Here is a 20,334-nt window from a genome sequence, read left to right on the forward strand (position 1 = left end):
GAATCCCAAACATCTGCAGAAAATCTGGGTCCCCTATAGTCACAATCAGTGCAACATCTTAGACTTTGTCACGTATTTGCTATAGTGGATAAGCTTTAATACTAATTTTTTTTAAGAAGCCATGCCTCGTGTGTATTATAATTTTTTGAGAGATGTTTTTCAACTACACTTATTTATCCTATTTTTTAGATGTCTTCAAATGCAAATATAACTTTTTCTCAGCATAGATAGGAAGTATTTCTTACAAGCTTCTCTATGCATTTCAAACCCCTTCCATAAATCCTAGTTAGCAAAAGGATTGGTTATGCATTTTACTATAGAATCAAGGGGATTCTTTCCCTTTCCTCCTCATTTCTTCCCTACTTCCAGAGTAACCAATATGGAAAAGCCTGGAAGAATTTTGAGGAATTCTAGGAAACTGAAATTACATGTGTCACTGTGACAGTGACAGAATTCTAATGCTAATTTCTAAAGTTTACATGGAGATTTCATAATCATTCACATCTGATTTTTAATTGTGACAATTTCTGAAAGGCAATTCATAGATACCTAGACACTGGCAAAGAAATAATTTGGATAAAAACACTTGATAATACCAACATGACAACCTTTAAAACTGAAAAAGATGCTTCTCCATTCTGATTCAAGAACTCAATTCCATAAAACTGAAAGAGAAAATGAAAACAATCTGCTTTCACCATATTCCAGATTAAGTAAGCACTGTCTTGGCAAAAGTCAAGACCATAATAGAATTTGCTTCCTTAAAAAAGAATTAAAAATTATCTAGCACCCAAACCAGGGGACAAGGTCCCTTTATTTGCATTGGTCAGATCACATTTAGAATGCAAAATATAAAGAGTTTAATTCTGGGATATGAACAAATCAACAAATCGAGATAAGAGGGGCCTGAGAACCACAGCATACAAGTGGGCTAATACTGTTGAAGAAGCTGAGAATTTTTGATATGGAGGTGGATAACATGGGTTGGGAGAAGAGGGAAGAGGAGGGGACATGGTACAGGGTAGATGAATAGAAACAAAATATTCATGAGAAAAGAGAGACTCCCCCCCACCAAGGCAAATGATGGAACTCCCTGCTTAAAACCCTCATTGGGTTTCCCATTGTATGCTAGCCCTAAAACTGCTGCATCCTCATTTTGTCCCACCTGCCTTTGTGCCTACCTTGGTCCAGACACACAGGCTCCTACCGGATTGCTGACATGCCAAACCATTTCTGATAACACTTTTTTAGAGAGGACTTTGATGACCACTTTCTCTAAAGGAGTATCCCACCTTCCCCAGGCACTTGCTAGGCACCACGAGGTTTATGTCCTTCCCTCCCAATATCATCTTCTATATTTCTTTGTTGACTCATTTCTTCTTTGCCTCTGCACTAGAACCTAGGATTAATGAGGGCAGAGAATCCTCATCTTTATTCACAGATGCGACCCTAGAATCTACAATAGTGTTTGGTGTATGGAAGGTGCCCAATAAATATTTCCTGGATTCACCAATTATACCAGAAGGTAGAATTTTGTTCGATAAATGAAATACAAGGCAGTAAGTCCTGTTTCAAATGAGGAAGAACAGGATGATAATCTATGAAGGCCAAAATGCAGTTGTCTCTCGAGGAAGTGTTAGAGGCCAGACCAAAAGGTGACCCTACTATAGATGTTTCACAAGCAAGCTGTTGAAATAGAAAACTGATCTTAAACATTCTTCCCACGCTGTGATCCTGGAAATCCACTATGCTCTAAGTTTCTTGAGAGGAGGGACTTTGTCTTACTCCTTTTTATATTCTCAGTGAAATAACACGCTCAAATTTATTAAATAAAAGTCATCTTGAATTTAATCAATTCTGTCGATCACATTTCACTCTCTGAGTATTCATCAGGGCCTGGTCAGGACACAGACGCCATACCAGTAATTTGCACAGGGAATAAAGACCTGTTAACTATGTTGGTTCATCATGATAAAATGTGGTTAACAGCGGATGGGACAGAAGAGACCTGTAAGGTGAACACAAGCAGCCACGGCAGGGAACCTCCCTCTGTGCTTGCCATTGGCAGAACTATAACCCTGAGCCACAGGCCAAGAATAAATATTTGTTGAGTCCGGCTTCAGTAGCACAATGCAGGACAAAGGAAGTGTGGGTTCGGTGCTGAGAAGCAATAAATTAATAAGCAGCATATTCTCACTCTTCCAGAAAATTTAAGGCAGCTTTCAAAGGAGCAAAACAAATATATAGACTAGGAGTCACAGATATATCAGGCTAGGAAAATTAAGGTGAAACCAGAGGTTTTATGGATACACCAGACACATGCTTTAATGGCTGATACTTGTTTTATACACAGTATTGAACTTAATTCTCACAAAATCCTTGCAAGATAGATATTATCCTTAATTTTACAGATGGGGAATCTTCCCGAAAATCATGTCGCTTTTAAATTGCAGGGCCAAAAATGGTCACACACCAAAGTTTATCATTTCCATTATATCAAACTACCTCCTTGGGATGTGTGAGGAGTCGAGATAGGATTAAGAAGAAACACATTCAGAATGGAAAGTGCTGCCTTTGCTTTTTTTTTCTTTTTCCCGTTTTTATCGCTCTGCTATTTTTCACAGACAAATTTCCTCACCAATATCCCTAGCACAACGATGCACTAAAACAAGACATGGAGACTCAGCAAGTGTAGTAACCACATATTACACACAGGTGGAATTAGCACACAAACCCCAACACCCTCGTGGGAGCAGTGGAATCCAGTTTTCTCTTTCAAATAAAAAAACAAATCAGAAATTCATAGCCATAGACCTCTCTGCACTGGAAGCTAAGCTTTCAAACCAGCAAATCAACAATTAATATTTAAAGAAGAAATAAAAGCCAGGTCAGCAGCAAGCATCTTTCGAAATCATCACAGAGACCATCTTTCTTGACACTTTCATTTTGTTGACCATTTTTATGTACTTTTATTATAGGATACCTTTAGTCATGCACTCAAGAGCATCATTTCAAAACTTTAAGAAAAAGTTAAAAATTTCAGGCACCCTGAATATTTTATCGGTGTTCATTAGAGACTAAACAATAATGATGAGTCAGTCCTGAGTGGAAGGAGAAAGCAATTGCTCCAATGTGCAAAGAAAATGCCACACAGGGTTCATCTGAGTAAGGAGGCATTTGTTATGATTGTTCACACTTGCCCAATTTTGTCATTGCTGTGAAAAGCTTACATCCAAAGCAAATTTAGAATTTATTCTTATCCTGGAATTTTTTTTTTGTGTGTGTAACTTAAAGACTTTCTAATGTAATCTTTTTAAATGGCTTCTGCCATCTTTACTGCAATCACAGCGGGTGGGTAATAAACTGAGTAAGGCTGGAAAATTTGACACAAGAAACGGAAGTCTCTACTATGAGCTGGGACTGGAATGGTGATGAACACAGCAACTGACTTCATACAAAAGCAAGGGTCTGACAGAGGAGCAATGAGACAGATTTAAGGAGATCTTGTTGTAAGGGAGTATTAGGGGTGTGGTCAAACCTCCAACTAGGTGAGTCACAAAATTTAGTAGGTGGTGACCTCCTGAGACTGTAGACAGTTTAACTTCTTAGAGGGATTAGTTTTTCCTTATTTTAAACTAGTAAGAACAGATACTACCCTTGATCTTAGCTAAAAGGCTGGGAAGGTTTTTTTCCCTTTATTTAATTAATTTATTTATTTTTTAAGATTTTATTTATTTGACAGACAGAGATCACAAGTAGGCAGAGAGGCAGGCAGAGAGAGGGGGGAGGCGGGCTCCCTGCTGAGCAGAGAGCCTATGGTGGGGCTCAATCCCAGGACCCTGGGATCATGACCTGAGCTGAAGGCAGAGGCTTTAACCCACTGAGCCAACCAGGTGCCCCTCCCCTTATTTTAAATGTAAGAGAATATATAGTTGAAGAAATGAAAAATTATTACCAGAGACACATAATTTAATCTGCCTAACTACAATTTCATTTTTTCATGTTGTGCATTTTTTACATCATTACAATCACTATGCCCTTAATAATCTTATTTCCTCTGGATCACATAATACATTTCAATTTTCACATTTAAATACTATTTTCACATTTAAAAAAATAACATTCCATTCTATTGATACATCATCTAATTACTAAAACATATGATTACTGTTAGTTCACTTCTATATATTTATAACTTTTAGGCAATAGTATTTTTAAAGAAATTCTAAAATCCAGTGATAGCTTTTTATTTTTTAAAAGATTTTATTTATTTATTTTTGTGAGAGTGAAAGAGTGCACAAGGAGGAACAGGGTATGGGGGGGTAGAGGGAGAAGCAGACTCCCCATTGAGTAGGGAACTGACACAGGACTCCATCCCAGGACTCTGAGATGCTTAACTGACTGAACCATCCAGGCACCCAAAGACCAGTGATATTTAAACATTAGTGGAATGAAAAAGGAAGCAGCTGGCAGATGAAACCTCCTTCTTCCATTGTCTTTGTCATGTTCCCCAACAACACTGGATGAATGGATGCCTTCCAAAGACTTTTCTCCACCCTAATTTTTTTTATTGTGGTAAAATGCACGATATAAAATTTACCACCCTAACCATTTTTAAGTGTGCAATTCAGTGTTATTTAAAACACTATACAGGGGCACCTGGGTGGCTCAGTGGGTTAAGCCTCTGCCTTCGTTTGGCTCAGGTCATGATCCCAGAGTCCTGGGATCTAGCCCTGCATCGGGCTCTCTGCTCTGCAGGGAGGCTGTTTCCTCCTCTCTCTCTCTCTGCCTGCCTTTCTGCCCACGTGTGATCTCTGTCTGTCAAGTAAATAAATAAAATCTTTAAAAAAGAAAACACTTTACAATGTTGTACAACCATTGCCACCATCCATTTTCACAGCTCTTTTCATCTTTTACAACTGAAATTCCATACTCATCAAACAGTAACTCCTTATTTTTCCCTTTCCTCAACATCTGTCCCATTCTACTTTTATCTTTATGATTTTTGACTACATGAAGTACTTTATACAATTGGAATCACACAGTACTTTTCTTTTTTATGGTTAGCTTATTTCATTTTGATTAATATTCTCAAGGTTCATCCAGGTTGAAACATATGTCAGAATTCCCTTCCTTTTGAGGCCAAGTAATATTCCATTTCAAATATATACATATTTTGCATTCATCCTGTTAATAGACACTTGGGTTGTTTTCATATTTTAGTTATTGTGAAAAATGTTTCCACAAATATGGTTGTACAAATATCTCTTCAAGACACTGCTTTCAAGTCTTTGGGGCACATTCTCAGAAGTAGAACTGCTGAGTCATCACGGTAATCCTGTTTTTAAATTTTTTGAAGGAGCATATACTGTATTCAGTACCTACACATTATATTCCCACCAACAGTGCACAAAGTTTCAATTTCTCTACATCCTCACCAACATCTGTTATTTTCCAATCTTTGATAGTGACCATCTCAATGATTGAAAGGTGGTAGCTCACTGTAGTTTTGACTTGCATTTCTCTAATAGCCAAACTGGGTATCTTTTCATATGCTTATTGGCTATTTGTATATCTTCTTTGTAGAAAGGTCTAATTAAGTATTTTGCCCATTTTTGAATCAGATTGCTTCTTTTTTGTTGTTTACATATTAGATATTAGATATGTATTAATATTAGATATTAATATCTAAACATTAGTGGAATGAAAAAGGAAACAGCAAGTGTAACCTCCTTTCTTAAAAAAGAAAAAAAATATTTTATTTATTTATTTGACAGAGAGAAAGCACAATCAGGGAGAGCAGCAGGCAGAAGGCTCCCCGCTGAGCAGAGAACCAGACGTGGGGCTCCATACCAGGACCCTGGGATCATGAGCTGAGCTAAAGGCAGCTGCTTAACTGACTGAGTCACCCTGTGTAAACTTTTTTTTTTTTTTAGATTTTTACTTATTCATTTGAGAGAGAGAGAGTGAGAGCATGAGAGTAAGAGGGAGAACAGACTCCCCATGGAGCTCAGTGCCCAATGTGGGATTTGATTCTGGGACTCTAGAATCACGACCTGAGCCCAAGGCACTTGCCCAAACAACTGAGTCACACAGGCACCCATCCTCCTTCTTATCAGATATATGATTTGCAAATATTTTCTACCAGTCTATGGGTTGCCATTTTACTCTCTTGATACTGTCTTTTGATGTACAAATTTTAAGATTTTCCTTAAGTCCAATTTGTCTGTTTTTTTTTCTGTTTTTGCATGCATTTTTGGTGTAATATGCAGGAAATCATTGCCATATCCAATGTTGTGCAGCACAACCCTACGTTTTCTTGCAAGAATTTTATGGTTTTAGGTTTTTTTAATCTATCATATAGTGTTAGGTAAGGATCCAGCTTTATTCTTCTACCTTTGGATATTCAGTTTTCCAACACCATCTGTCTTGGCACCCTCATCAAAAATCATTTGACCATGTAAGCAAGGGTTTATTTCTGAGGACTCTTCTATCCCATTGTCTATGTGTCTTTATGTCAGCCCCACACTATTTTGACTATTCAGCAAGTTTTAATATCAGGTAGTATGTGTCTTCCACCTTTGTTCTTTTTCAAGTTTGTTTTAGTTATTCTGACTCCCTTGAGATTTCATATGAATTTTAGGATGGGATTTTTTATTTCTGAAAAAAAAAAAAAAAGTCATTGGAATTTTAATAGTGACTACATTGAATTGAATCCTTCTACCACTTTGGGTATTACTGACATTTTGACAACATTGTCTTTCAATCCATGAACATGAGATATGGTTATGTCCATTTATTCATTATTCATGTTTTTTCTAATTTCTTTCAGTAATGCTTTATAGTTTTCATTGTATAAGTATTTCACTTCTCTGGTTAAGTTTATTCCTAAATATTTTTTATACTTTTATAAATGGACTTACTTTCATAATTTCTTTTGCAGATTGTTAATTATATATGAATGATTTTTGTGTGTTGACTGTATTCTGCTACTTTAGTGAATTCATTTATTAGTTGTACAGTTTTTGGTGAAATCTTCAGAGTTTTTTATATACAAGATTATGTCATCTGCAAACAGGATAATTTCACTCCTTCCTTTCCAATTTGGATGCCTTTTATTTCTTTGTCTTGTCCAACTACTCCAGCTATATCTTCAAGTACTATGTTAATAAAAATGGCAGAAAAGGTCATTCTTGTCTTGTTCCTGATCTCAGAGGAAAAGCTTTCAGTGTTTCACCACTGAATATTATGTTTGCTGTGGGTTATTCATATATGGCTTTTCTTTTCTTGAGGTAGTTTCCTGGTATTCCTAACAAATTGAGTGTTTCATCATAAAATGACATTGAATTTGTCTCATTTGTTGAAATTTTTTCTGCATCAAGAAGATCATGTGAATTTTTATTCCTTCATTCTGTTGCAGTGTGTTACCTTGTTTATGTGTACTTCATATGTTGAATCATCCCTACATTCAGTAATAAATACCACTTGGTCATGGTATATAACCCTCTTAATATGCTCCTGAATTCATTTTGCTGGTTTGGTTGAGGATTTTTGCATCAGTGTTCATAAGGGAATACTGGTTGATGGATTTCTTGTAGTGTCTTTGTCTGGCTTTGGTATCAGGGTAATGATGACAGCATAGAATGCGTTGGGAAGTATTGCCTCTTCTTCAATTTTTTGGAAAAGTTTGAGAAGAGCTGGTGTTAATTCTTTAAATGTTTGGTAGAATTCACCAGTGAAGGCATCGGGTCCAATGCTTTTCTTTGTTGGATGATTTTTGATTACTGATTCAATCAACTTACTGTATAAATCTCTTCAGATTTTCTATTTCTTCAAAAATTATTTTGGTAGGTTTTGGGAATTTGTCCATTTCACCTAGATTATCCAATTTGTTGGCATACATTTTTTCACAGTACTTTCCTATAATCTTTTTTATTACTATAGAATGACTTGGTATAATGCCCCCACTTCCATTTCTGATTTTAGTAATTTGAGTGTTCTCAGGGTTTTTTTTTCCCCTTAGTCAAACTAGCTAAAGGTTTGTCAGTTTTGTGGATCTTTTTATATAACCAAATTTGGTTTCATTGAATTTATATATATATATGTATATATGTATGTGTGTGTGTGTATATATATATATGTTTTCTATTCTCAATTTCACTTTTCTCTGCTCTAATCTTAATTATATCCTTACTTCTGTTATCCTTGGATTTAGTTTGCTTTTTCTTTATCTGGTTCCTTAATTGGCAAAGTTAGATTGTTGATTTGAAAGCTTTCTTATTTGTTAATGTGAGCATTTACAGCTATAAATTTCCCCTTTAGTATTGCTTTTGCTATGTTCCATAAGTTTTGGGTATGATGCATTTTCATTTTCATTACTCTCTAAGTATCTTCCAGTTTCCTGTGTGATTTCTTACTTAATCCACTGGCTGTTTAAGATGTGTAGTTTGATTTCCACAAATTTGTCAATTTTCCAGTTTTAAACATATTATTTCTACTATCTTCAGCCTGTTGTGGTTGGAGAAGATGCTTTGTGTGACATCTACCTTTTAAAATCTATTGAGAGCTAACCTGTAGTCTAACATATGCTTTATCCTGGAAAATGTCCTGTGTGCACTTGAGAAGAATGTGTATGATATTGTTGTTGGGTCAGGTGTTCTGTGTACATCTGTTATATCTGGTGGTTTAAGTTCTCCATTTCTTTACTTATCTTCTGTGTTGCTGTTCATTCCATTATTGAGAGTGTCATATTTAAGTCCGACTATTATTATGAAACTCTGTTTCTCCCTTCAATTCTGTCAGTTTCGCTTCATGTATTTTGATGGTCTATCATTAGGTGTGTAAATGTTTATAATCTGATATCTTTTTGCTGTATTGTGCCTTTTATTAGTGTATACTGCCCTATTTTATCATATGTAAATTTTTTTTGTATTAATGTCTATTTTGTCAAATATTAGTACAACCACCTCTGTTCTGTTTTGCTTAAGTCTTTGCATGGACTATCTTTTTCTGTCCTTTCGCTTTCAGTTTGTGTCGCTGGATCTAAAGTGAGTCTCTTATACACAGCATATAGTTGGATCATATCTTTTTATCTATTCTGTCAATCTGTCTTTTGACTGAAAACTTTAGTTCCATGTAAAGTATTTACTGGTTAGAATGGACTTACTTCTGTCATTTTGTTGTTTGTTCTCTCTATGACTTATAGCTTTTTTGTTCCTCATTTCCCACATTACTGTCTTCTTTTGTGTTTAGTTGATTTTTTTTTGTAGGGAAATGATTAAATTTATTCCTTATTTCCTTTTGTGTACATTCTATAGCTATTTTCTTTGTAGTTACCATGGAGATTACATTTAATATTGTAAAGTTGTAACACTCTAATTTGAACTTATATCAGCTTAACTTCAATAACATAGAAACTCTGTTCCTTTACCAGCTCCATCCCTATCCCTTTCAATTGTTGGTGCCATAAAAACAAGCTTTTATAAATTGTATCCCCAAAATATTAAGGAATAATTCCTTTAATTGCATTAGTCTTTTGATTTATGTAGAAAATAAAATATGGAGTTATAAACCAAAGATACAATAATACTAGTCTTAGGCAAATAATTTGTTCTTTTTAATGTATTTGTTTCTTAAATGATATAGAAAACAAAAATGGAGTTCTGTCTATTATTAGACTAATACTAACTTTTATAATTACCCACGTATTGCCCTTGTTGAGCTCTTTATTTCTTCATATTGCTCCAAATTACTATATAGTGTTTTTTTGTTTAAACTTGCAGTATTCTTTTCAGAATTTTTTGAAAGGCAAATCTAATGGTAATGTACTCCCTCAAATTTTGTTCGTCTGGGAATGTCATATTTCTTCCTCACTTGAAAGATTGTTCTGCTGGATGTAGTATTCTTAGGTGAGTTTTCTTTTAGCACTTTGAATATAGGGGCTCTCTGCCTTCTAACCTCCAATTTCCTGATAGAAAACCTGTTGTTCATCTTATTGGGGGTCGCTTGTATGTGACAAGTCACTTCTTTCTTCCTCATTTCAATAATAATCTGCTGTCTTTGGCTTTTGAACGTTTGATTATAATGTGTTTCACTGTTAGTCTCTTATGTGGAGTTCATTGTTCTTGGAAGTTTATTCTCATGTATTTCAGCAAATTTGGGAAGTTTTCAGCCATTATTTCTTCAAATATTCTCTTTGCCCCTTTCTCACTTCTCCATCTTAGTCTCCCATGATGAGTGTGTTGGTCTGTTTGATGTTGTCCTATAGAACCCTTATATTCTATTCATTTTTCAACCTTCTTTATTTTTGTTTCTTTGACTAGATAATTTCAGTTTTCCTATCTTCAAGTTTGCTGAGTGTTTCTTCAGACTGCCCAAATTTAATCTCTATAGTGAGTGTTACATTTCAGTTATAAAATTTAAGCTCCAGAACTTTATTTCTTTTTAATGTTTTATCTCTTTGTTGATATTTCCATTTGTTCATACATCGTTTTCTTGATCTCCACATCTTCTTTAGTTCTTTGGGCATCTTTAAGACAATTGTTTTAAAAATCTTTATCTAGTAAATCTATCATCATATCTTTCTCAAGTACAGTTTCTACTGATTTAATTTCTTACCTTGAATGGGCCATATTTTCTGTCTCTTGATATGCCTTATAATTTTGTTGTTGTTGTCAAAAACTGTACATTTGAATTTAATAATATAGTAACTTTGAAAATTATAATTTCCCCTCTCCTTAGCATTTGCTGAGTTTTTGTTTATTTTGTTACTTTGTTTATTGTTTGGATTTTTTTTTTTATTGTTGTCTCTGTACCATGGATCAGCCTGAGGTGTAAACTTAGGTTTTCTTGGGTCCTTCCTGAGACTTCACCTTTCAGTGGGCATATGTGGTCACTTTCTAATTTTTGCCAAGTGTGCTGTTGTTTTAGAATGTTTCAGTCTTTAATGTCTGGGTCCCAAATGGCTAAAAAGAGGGGAAAAAAAAGGATTTGAAGGGACATTCCCTTTAAATCTCATGGAATTCCCTTGAGCCAGAGGGGAACTTGTTTGCAACAATTAAAGGAGGCCTCAGTATTTGCATCTCCATGATTAGAAGCAGCAATCAGTAATCAGATTATAGATCCCTAATATTTCAGGATAGGGTCCTTACTATCCCCTCTGGCTTCCACAGTCTATATGCATACTGATGCAGAGACACAAATATTGTTGCCTGCTACGGATCAGAGATATATGTTATGAGCAGTCTCTCCTGAGCTAAGACCTGAAATTAACAGAAATTAATCCACACTGTATGGTCTAAGGCTTTTAATACGCAAGCCTTTAAGAGACTCCAGATTTCCAAAATGGTTACATCAAACAGATTCTGCCAGTGCAATTATTGTCTAGGTAGGGAGACAGAAAGATTCATCTGCTTCTTCCTCCACCATCTCCTCATAATCCTCTTTAATACAATCTTAATCACATATTAGGATCAATGAGACACTTGGCTAAATAAGTACAAATCTAGCCACTCTGATAATGATGTGACTCTATAATGAAGATTTAAACCCTGGAGTAAGAAACTTTAAGTTATTCCATTAGTAGGTATCACCTAGCATGATAGGTTTTTTGTTTGTGTATTTGTTTTTTAAGTTCCTAAAATAAGATATTGCTTCAGTGTAATATATATAACAGTGGAGGAAATTAACCTGACATCTCCAATGAGCCAAAAAACCTTTAAAAAAGACAACTTTAGAGCACCTGGGTGGTATGGTTGATTCAGCGTCCAACTCCTGATTTCACCTCAGGTTGTGATTTCAGAGTTGTGGGATCAAGCCCAATGTCAGATTCCATGCTCAGCAGAAAGTCTGCATGGGAGCCCCTCTCCCTCTCCCTCTGCCCCTCCTGCATATGTTCTTTATCACTCTCTCCCTTTTATTTAAAAGATAAATAAATCTTTTTTAAATAGACAACTTTACACACTTAAAATGGAGAGTGAGCATAAGTATCACTATGATATATTTACTTAACACCTACAACATAATGTACAAAATACTGTGTTATATGGCTGGAAACATAAAAAGAAGTATAATTCCTTTCCTCAAAGAGTCACAGAATAGTTAACATCTTTTTGGCAATGTGGTAGAACCAAGCCAGATGTCTACCAATTCCAATTCCTCCAAGATTTAAAGAAAGACCACATTTTCCAGGTTCCTTTGCAATTAGTTGATGTCACATAACTGGATATTGATCAAAACAACTTAAATGGAAATCATGTATGTCACTTCTAGGCCAACCATAAAACTGCTTTTCCAAACTTTCTTGCTCTATCTATTGCTGAATGCAAGGGTTCCAGCAGAATATTCTACTGAAGGCTTAGAAGCTATCACTATCAGAGAGAAGCAAGATGGCAGAGGAATAGAAGTCTTAGAGATCATCAGGTCCCAGGAATTCAGCTAGATAGTAATCAAACCATTCTGAACAACTATAAACTCAACAGGAGAGAGAAGAGAAGAAGAACAATTCTAGGAACAGAAAATTGACCACTTTCCAGAAGGTAGGACATGCAGAGAAGTGAATCCAAGGCAACATTTGGGAAGATACACCACTGGGGGAAGGTTTACTCCTGGCAAGTGAGAGAGCAGTGGAACACAACATCGGAACTTTTAGAAGTCTGCTCCACTGAGGGACATCACTCCAAAGCCCAAGTGGGAGGGAGGGGGGTGTGGCACACTCACAGGGACAGTGGAGTCTCAGGACCCAGGGGTCACAAAAAGACCAGGGGTACCTGAGTGCAGCAGAACTCCCAGGTATCTGAGTGGGGAAGCTGGCTCCAGAGATGGAGGTGAGAAGTGGGCTGTCAGCTCAGGGGTTACCTTAAACCATGATCTGAGGCACAGTTTGGCCATTGTTCTTTGAGCAAGAGCCCAAGAAGCAGCATATACAGAGAGACTCACCCTTCTTCTCGAGGAGGAGTGGTACAGGAATGTGCTGCAGGAATCAGCAAGGTTTGGAGACTCCAGAAGGGGCAGTCCTCCAGAGATAGAAAAGCTTAGTCAAAGGCTGGGTGAGCACAGAGCTCAGCCAGAGACCAGGAAGATGGGAGTGATTGACTGCTTTTCTCTGAAGGCACACTGAGGAGTGGGGCCCCGAGCTCTTGGCTCCTACTGGTGGCAGATTGGGAGGCTGCCATTTTCATTCCCTTCCTCCAAAGCTCTATGGAAAGCATTCAGGGGACAAAAGCTCCCAAGCCCAAAACCACACAGATTACATAGCCTGGCCCTTGGCAAGGGTGGTGCAATTTTGCCTCAGTCAAAGACATTAAAAAATCACAGCAACAGTTCCCTCCCCCATAAGATCAGCAAGAACATCTAGCCAGGACCAAGTTTACCAATCAATGAGAACTGTGGAACACCAGAGCTAGGAGAAAGCAACACATAGAATTCATGGCTTTTTCCCATGATCCTTTAGTCTTTCAAAGTTAATTTTTTTAAATTTGTATTTATTTTTTAATTTAAATTTTTCAGTGTTCCAAAATTCATCATTTATGCACCACACCCAGTGCTCCATTAAATACGTGCCCACCATAATACCCACCACCAGGCAATACAAATGGCACTATATTCATATCTTTCAATAGTTACCCTGAATTTAAATGGGCTAAATGCCCCAATCAAAAAATATAGGGTATCAGAATGGTTAAAAAAATCAAGACCCATCAATATGCTGTCTGCAACAAACTCATTTAAGACACAAAGACACCTCCAGATTTAAAGTGAGGGGTTGGAAAACAATTTACCATGCCAATGACATCAAAAGAAAGCTGGGGTGGCAATCCTAATATCAGATAATTTAGATTTTAAGCCAAAGACTATAATAAGAGATGAGGAAGGACACTATATCACACTTAAAAGGGTCCATCCAACAAGAAGGTCTAACAAATTTAAATATCTATACCCTTAACATGGAAGCAGCCAACTATATAAACCAATTAATACCAAAATCAAAAAAACGCATCGATAACACTACAATAATAGTAGGGGACTTTAACAGCCCCCTCATGGAAATGGACAGATATTCTAAGCAAAAGATCAATAGGCAATAATGGCTTTAAATGACACACTGAACAGATGGACACCACAGATATATTCAGAACATTCCATCCCAAAGTAACAGAATACACATTCTTCTCTAGTGCACATGGAACATTCTCCAGGATAGATCACATCCTGGGTCACAAATCAGGTCTCAACCAGTACCAAAAGATTGGGAACATTCCCTGCATATTTTTCAGACCACAACTCTCTGAAGCTAGAACTCAATCACGAGAGTGGGAAAGAACTCAAATACAGGGAGGCTAAAGAGCATCCTACTAAATAATGAAGGGGTCAACCAGGAAATTAAAGAAGAATTGAAAAAATTCATGGAAACAAATGAAAAGGAAAACCACACCACTAAAAATCTGTGGGACACAGCAAAGGTTGTCCTGAGAGGAAAGTATATAGCAATGCAAGCCATTCTCAAGAAATAAGAAAAGTCTCAAGTACACAACCTAACCCTACACCTAAAGGAGATGGAGAAAGAGCAGCAAAGGAAGACTACACCCAGCAGGAGAAGAGAAATAATAATGATCAGAGCATAAATCAATGAAATAGAAACCAAAAGAACAGTAGAACAGATGAATAAAGCTAGGAGCTGGTTTTTTGAAAGAATTAATAAACTTGATAAACCCCTGGCCAGACTTATCAAAAAGAAAAAAGAAAGGACCCACATTAATAAAATCATGAATGAAAGAGGAGAGATCACAATCAACACCAAAGAAATACAATTATAAGAACATATTATGACCAACTATAAGCCAGCAAATTTGACAATCTGGAAGAAATGGGTGCATTCCTAGAGATAAAAACTACTGAACTGAACAGACCCATAACTACTAAGGAGATTAAAGCAGTAATCAAAAATCTCCCAACAAACAAGAGCCCGGGGCCAGATCACTTCTCAGGGGAATTCTACTAAACATTTAAAGAAGAATTAATACCTATTCTCCTGAAAGTGTTCCAAGAAATAGAAATGGAAAGAAAACTTCTAAACATCTTATGAGGAAAGCATCAGATTGATCCCAAAATCAGATAAAGACTCCATCAAAAAAGGAGAATTACAGACCATTATTCTTGATGAACACAGATGTGAAAATTCTCACCAAAATACTGGGCAATAGGATCCAACAGTACATTAAAAAGATTATTCACCACGACCAAGTGGGATTTATTCCTGGGCTGCAAAGTTGGTTTAACATCTGCAAGTCAATCACTGTGATACAATACATTAATAAAAGAAAGAACAAGACCATATGATACTCTCAATAGATGCTGAAAAAGCATTTGACAAAGTACAGCATCCTTTCCTGATCAAAACTCTTCAAAGTGTAGGGATAAGGGTACATACCTCAATATCATCAAAGCCATCTATGAAAAACCCATAATGAATATCATTCTCAATGGAGAAAAACTGAGAGCTTTTCTGCTAAGGTCAGGAACATGACAGGGATGTCCATTATCACCACTGCTATTCAACATAGTACTAGAAGTCCTAGCTTCAGCAATCAGAGAACAAAAAGAAATTAAAGGCATCCAAATCAGCAAAGAATAAGTCAAACTCTCACTTTTTGCAGTGATAGGATACTTTATGTGGAAAATCCAAAAGACTCCACTCCAAAACTGCTAGAACTCATATAGGAATTCAGTAAAGTGTCAGGATATAAAATCAATGCACAGAAATCATTTGCATTTCTACACACCAACAGCAAGACCGAAAAAATAGAAATTAAGGAGTTGATCCCATATACAATTGCATCCAAAACCATAAGATACCTAGGAATAAACCTAACCAAAGATGCAAAGTATCTGTACTCAGAAAACCATAAAGTACTCATGACAGAAATTGAGGAAGACACAAAGAAATGGAAAAACATTCCATGCTCAAGGATTGGAAAAACAAATATTGTGAAAATGTCGATGCTGCCTAAAGCAATCTACACATTTAATGCAATCCCTATCAAAATACCATCAACTTTTTTCGAAGAAATGGAACAAAAATATCCTAAATTTTATATAGAACCAGAAAAGACCCTGCATAGCCAGAGGAATGTTGAAAAAGCAAGCCAAGGTCAGTGGCATCACAATTTCAGACTTCAAGCTCTATTACAAAGCTGTCATCATCAAGACAGTATGGTACTGGCACAAAAACAGACACAGAGATCAATGGAACAGAATAGAGAGCCCAGAAACAGACCCACAACTCTATGGTCAACTAATCTTCGACAAAGCAGGAAAGAATGTCCAATGGAAAAAAGACAGTCTCTTCAACAAATGGTGTTGGGAAAATTGGACAGCCACATGCAGAAAAATGAAACTGGACCATTTCCTTACACAACACAAAAATAGACTCTATATGGATGAAGAACCTCAATGTGAGACAGGAATCCATCCAAATCCTTGAGTAGAACACAGGCAGCAACCTCTTTGACCTCAGCCGCAGCGACTTCTTCTCAGAATCATTGCCAAAGGCAAGGGAAGCAAGGGCAAAAATGAACTATTGGGACTTCATCAAGATCAAAAGCCTTTGCACAGCAAAGGATACAGTCAACAAAACCAAAAGACAACTGACTGAATGGGAGAAGATATTTGCAAATGACATATCAGTTAAAGGGCTAGTATCCAAAATATATAAAAATTTATCAAACTCAACACCTAAAGAACAAAGAATCCAATCAAGAAGTGGGCAGAGGACATGAACAGGCATTTCTGCAAAGACATCCAAATGGCCAACAGACACATGAAAAAGTGCTCCATATCACTCGGCATCAGGGAAATACAAATCAAAACCACAATGGGATACCACCTCACACCTGTCAGAATGGCTAAAATTAACAAGTCAGGAAACAACAGGTGTTGGCAAGGATGTAGAAAAAGGGGAACCCTTCTACATTGTTGGTGGAATGCAAGCTGGTGCAGCCCCTCTGGAAAACAATATGGCGGTGCCTCAAAAAGTTGAAAATAGAGCTACCCTATGGACCTAGTAGTCGCACTACTGGGTATTTACCCTAAAGATACAAATGTAGTGATCTGAAGGGGCATATGCACCCAAATGTTTATAGTAGCAATGTCCACAATAGCCAAACTACAGGAAGAATCTAGATGTCCATCAACAGATGAATGGATAAAGAAGAAGTCACACACACACACACACACACACACACACACACGCACATAGGAATACTATGCATCCATCAAAAAACACAAAATCTTGCCATTTGCAACAACATGGATGGAACTAGAGGGTATTATGCTGAGCAAAATAAGTCAATCAGAGAAAGACAATTGTCATGTAATCTCTCTGATATGAGGAATTTGAGAGGCAGAGCAGGGGGTTGTGGGGGTTATGGAGGGAAAGAATGAAACAAGATAGGATGGGGAGGGAGACAAACCATAAGAGACTCTTAATTTCAAGAAACAAACTGAGGGTTGCTGGGGGTGGGAGGGTAGGATAGGGTGGCTGGGTTATGGACATTGAAGAAGGTTTGTGCTATGGTGAGTGCTGTGAATTGTGTTAAGACTGATGATTCATAGACCTGTACCCCTTGGGCAAATAATACATTATATATTAATTTTTTAAAAAAGAATCTATCAGTATCACAAGATGGAAGGAGATATTATCATGTGGAGGCTGCTGACAAAACACCCAATCAAACTATGGCATAATTGTGAAATATTGAGTTCACTCACATTTGAGAATTAATTATCTTGACTAAAGAAGCAACTCTTATGTGTCAAGTGTTGAAGGTGGGACAAATCAAGGAATACTTTATAAGTGAGTTTAAATTTTCATTGATCACAAAAAAGCAGTTCTTAAGTAGAAAAGAGGAACCACTAATTACAGGATGAGCCACAAGATGAGCAGAGTAAAACCAGAAATTCTCATAATTTCAAATATTAAAAAATCAACTTAGTTGAGATTTGTATGGGAAGAGCTGGGGTAAGAAAATTACTAGAGGTCAGATTATATAATATGTGGTGGGAGACCAAGAAGTTAGAACTAATCCTATAGGCCAGAGGCTGGAAAACTTTTACTATAAAGAGCCAGAGAGTAAATGTTCTAGATTTTGTGGGTCACTTCATCTCTGTTATAACTCCTTAACTCTGCCCCTGTGATGGAATGCAGCCATAGGTGATAAACTAATGAATGAGGGTGTCTGTTTCCTAAAAGAATTGTATTTATGGATAATGGAGTTTGCATTTCATATTAATTTTCACACATAAGGAAATAGTTTTTATTTTAATGTTTTGCAGCCATTAAACATGTAAAAATGATTCTTGGCTCACAGGTCATACAGAAACAGAGAATCAGATTTGGCGTATAGGCCATAACTCATCAAACCCTACTACATGTGATAGAGTACCATGGCTGTTTCTGAATAGAGTAGTGACTGGAGCACCAGTGGCAATGTTCTGTCTTTACCTGGCAAAGTGCACAGATAGATATTTGCAGGAGGGCAACTTGAGACAAGGAGAACAAGGAACACAACCACACCAATGCAAAAGGGGTCATATTATTTTGTTCCAAGCAGAAAGGAAGGGAAATATCAATAGAATGAATGGAAAGTTTCAAGGTTAACTGGAATATTTTAAGATGAGTAAACTGAAGAAATAATGGTATCAAGAACTTGATTAGAACAGCCCAGAATGTGAAAGTTAGGCCATGTGATCAACTCCTAATCCAACAAAGATTACTCTATTATTAAGATCTCAAGTGACACACATAATTCAGTTTTAAAATTATATCTGTGTAGATTTTCCCTGTGTAACCTCTCATAATGACTCTCTAAAATACCAATATACAGAAAACAAAAACAAAAGCTGGAAGACTAGTTATTGACACTATCTGAGGATTTCTATAAGCTACACATCCATGGATAATATTGGTGGGGGAAAAGATATTTTACCCACACAGTGCACTCATAACTCAAAGAGAGTAAGAATTTGAACTTACCTTCCCCCAAAAATATGCCTACTGGCTCAGGGGTGTGTTCTAATAGATTGGTAAAGTTGGTAGACATATGAACAGACAGATGGCTTTGAAACTGGATTTTGTCCCTCTGCAGTGGGAGTTAACAAACTTTTTCTGTATAGAGCCAGATAATAAAACCTTAGGTTTCACAGGCCATAATGTCATTCTGCAACTATTCAACCTTGCTACCATCATATGGAAGCAGCCATAGACAATGTATGGACAAGATATGGGTCTTATTTACAAAATCAGATAATAGCTTATACTTTGGGGACCCTTATGGCACCTTTGGATTTTGTTTTATTTTGCTTTTTTTCAGGAAGCTTAGGGATTCTCTCTGTCCCTTAGCAGTCCCCACCTATGGGCATATCACAGTGACCCTGACTTGTTTAATAGTACCCATCCTCATGTTTCACCTTACTTTTTCTTTCTCTGAAAGGTCTTCCCTTATGCCATTGTCAAAATAAGATTCCTCATTTCATGCTGTATTCATGTAGCAGCACATATTTCCCCTTCTGTTGAATGCACCCAGATCTAGCATTTTGTCAACTACACTGTTAAGTTCCATGAGAGCAAAGTTTGTATCTATCTATCTTCAGCACAGGTCAGTATACAATGACGCTCAGTAGATGATCATGTTCAGTAGATAGTGGTTAAACATAATTTGGTAAAACTAAATGGAACTGAATTAAAAGAGAATGAAAAGCCAGTTTAAAACTTAATACTTAAGATGAAAAAAAAGCAAATAAATAAATAAAATCTTAAAAAAAAACTCCATATAACTGGAAATTACTTCAAATAAATAAATAAAATCTTAAAAAAAAACTCCATATAACTGGAAATTACTTCAAATAAATAAATAAAATCTTAAAAAAAAACTCCATATAACTGGAAATTACTTCAAATAAATAAATAAAATCTTTAAAAAAAAGGAAAAAAGGCAATTTTGATATAAAAGCAAATCAATGATATAATTAAAAATACTTTTAGGAACTATAAAATAAAGGAGAACAAAATATGTCACATAAAGAAGGGTTAAATGACAAAAATAAAGAAATTTCTATATAAACACACACTGGAAAATATTGTATGTAGAAATAATAAAAATATCCCTAAATGTATGGGAAGCAAAAAGAAATCTAAAAATTTTTTAAAAGTCACAATGGTTTATCATCAAGCTTATTTTACAGTCTCAAATATCAATACACAGTAGAACAATAAGTATGTTTTCTTGAAGCAAAGGGTAATAAATCCAAACTCTTACTGCTATCGAATTTATTTATGTG

At 36.2% G+C, this 20,334-nt stretch overlaps 1 non-coding gene across 1 annotated transcript; it reads right to left on the reverse strand.

The window, feature by feature from the left end:
- Positions 1-3,496: 3,496 nt before the first annotated feature.
- Positions 3,497-3,687, reverse strand: LOC116873105. The gene has a single exon (XR_004383740.1). It is a non-coding gene; the product is annotated as a U2 spliceosomal RNA (small nuclear RNA).
- Positions 3,688-20,334: the final 16,647 nt, after the last annotated feature.

The sequence above is a fragment of the Lontra canadensis genome, unplaced genomic scaffold (genome assembly GCF_010015895.1).
Source record: "Lontra canadensis isolate GAN:19392208 unplaced genomic scaffold, GSC_riverotter_1.0 scaffold31, whole genome shotgun sequence".
NCBI classification, from domain to species: domain Eukaryota; kingdom Metazoa; phylum Chordata; class Mammalia; order Carnivora; family Mustelidae; genus Lontra; species Lontra canadensis.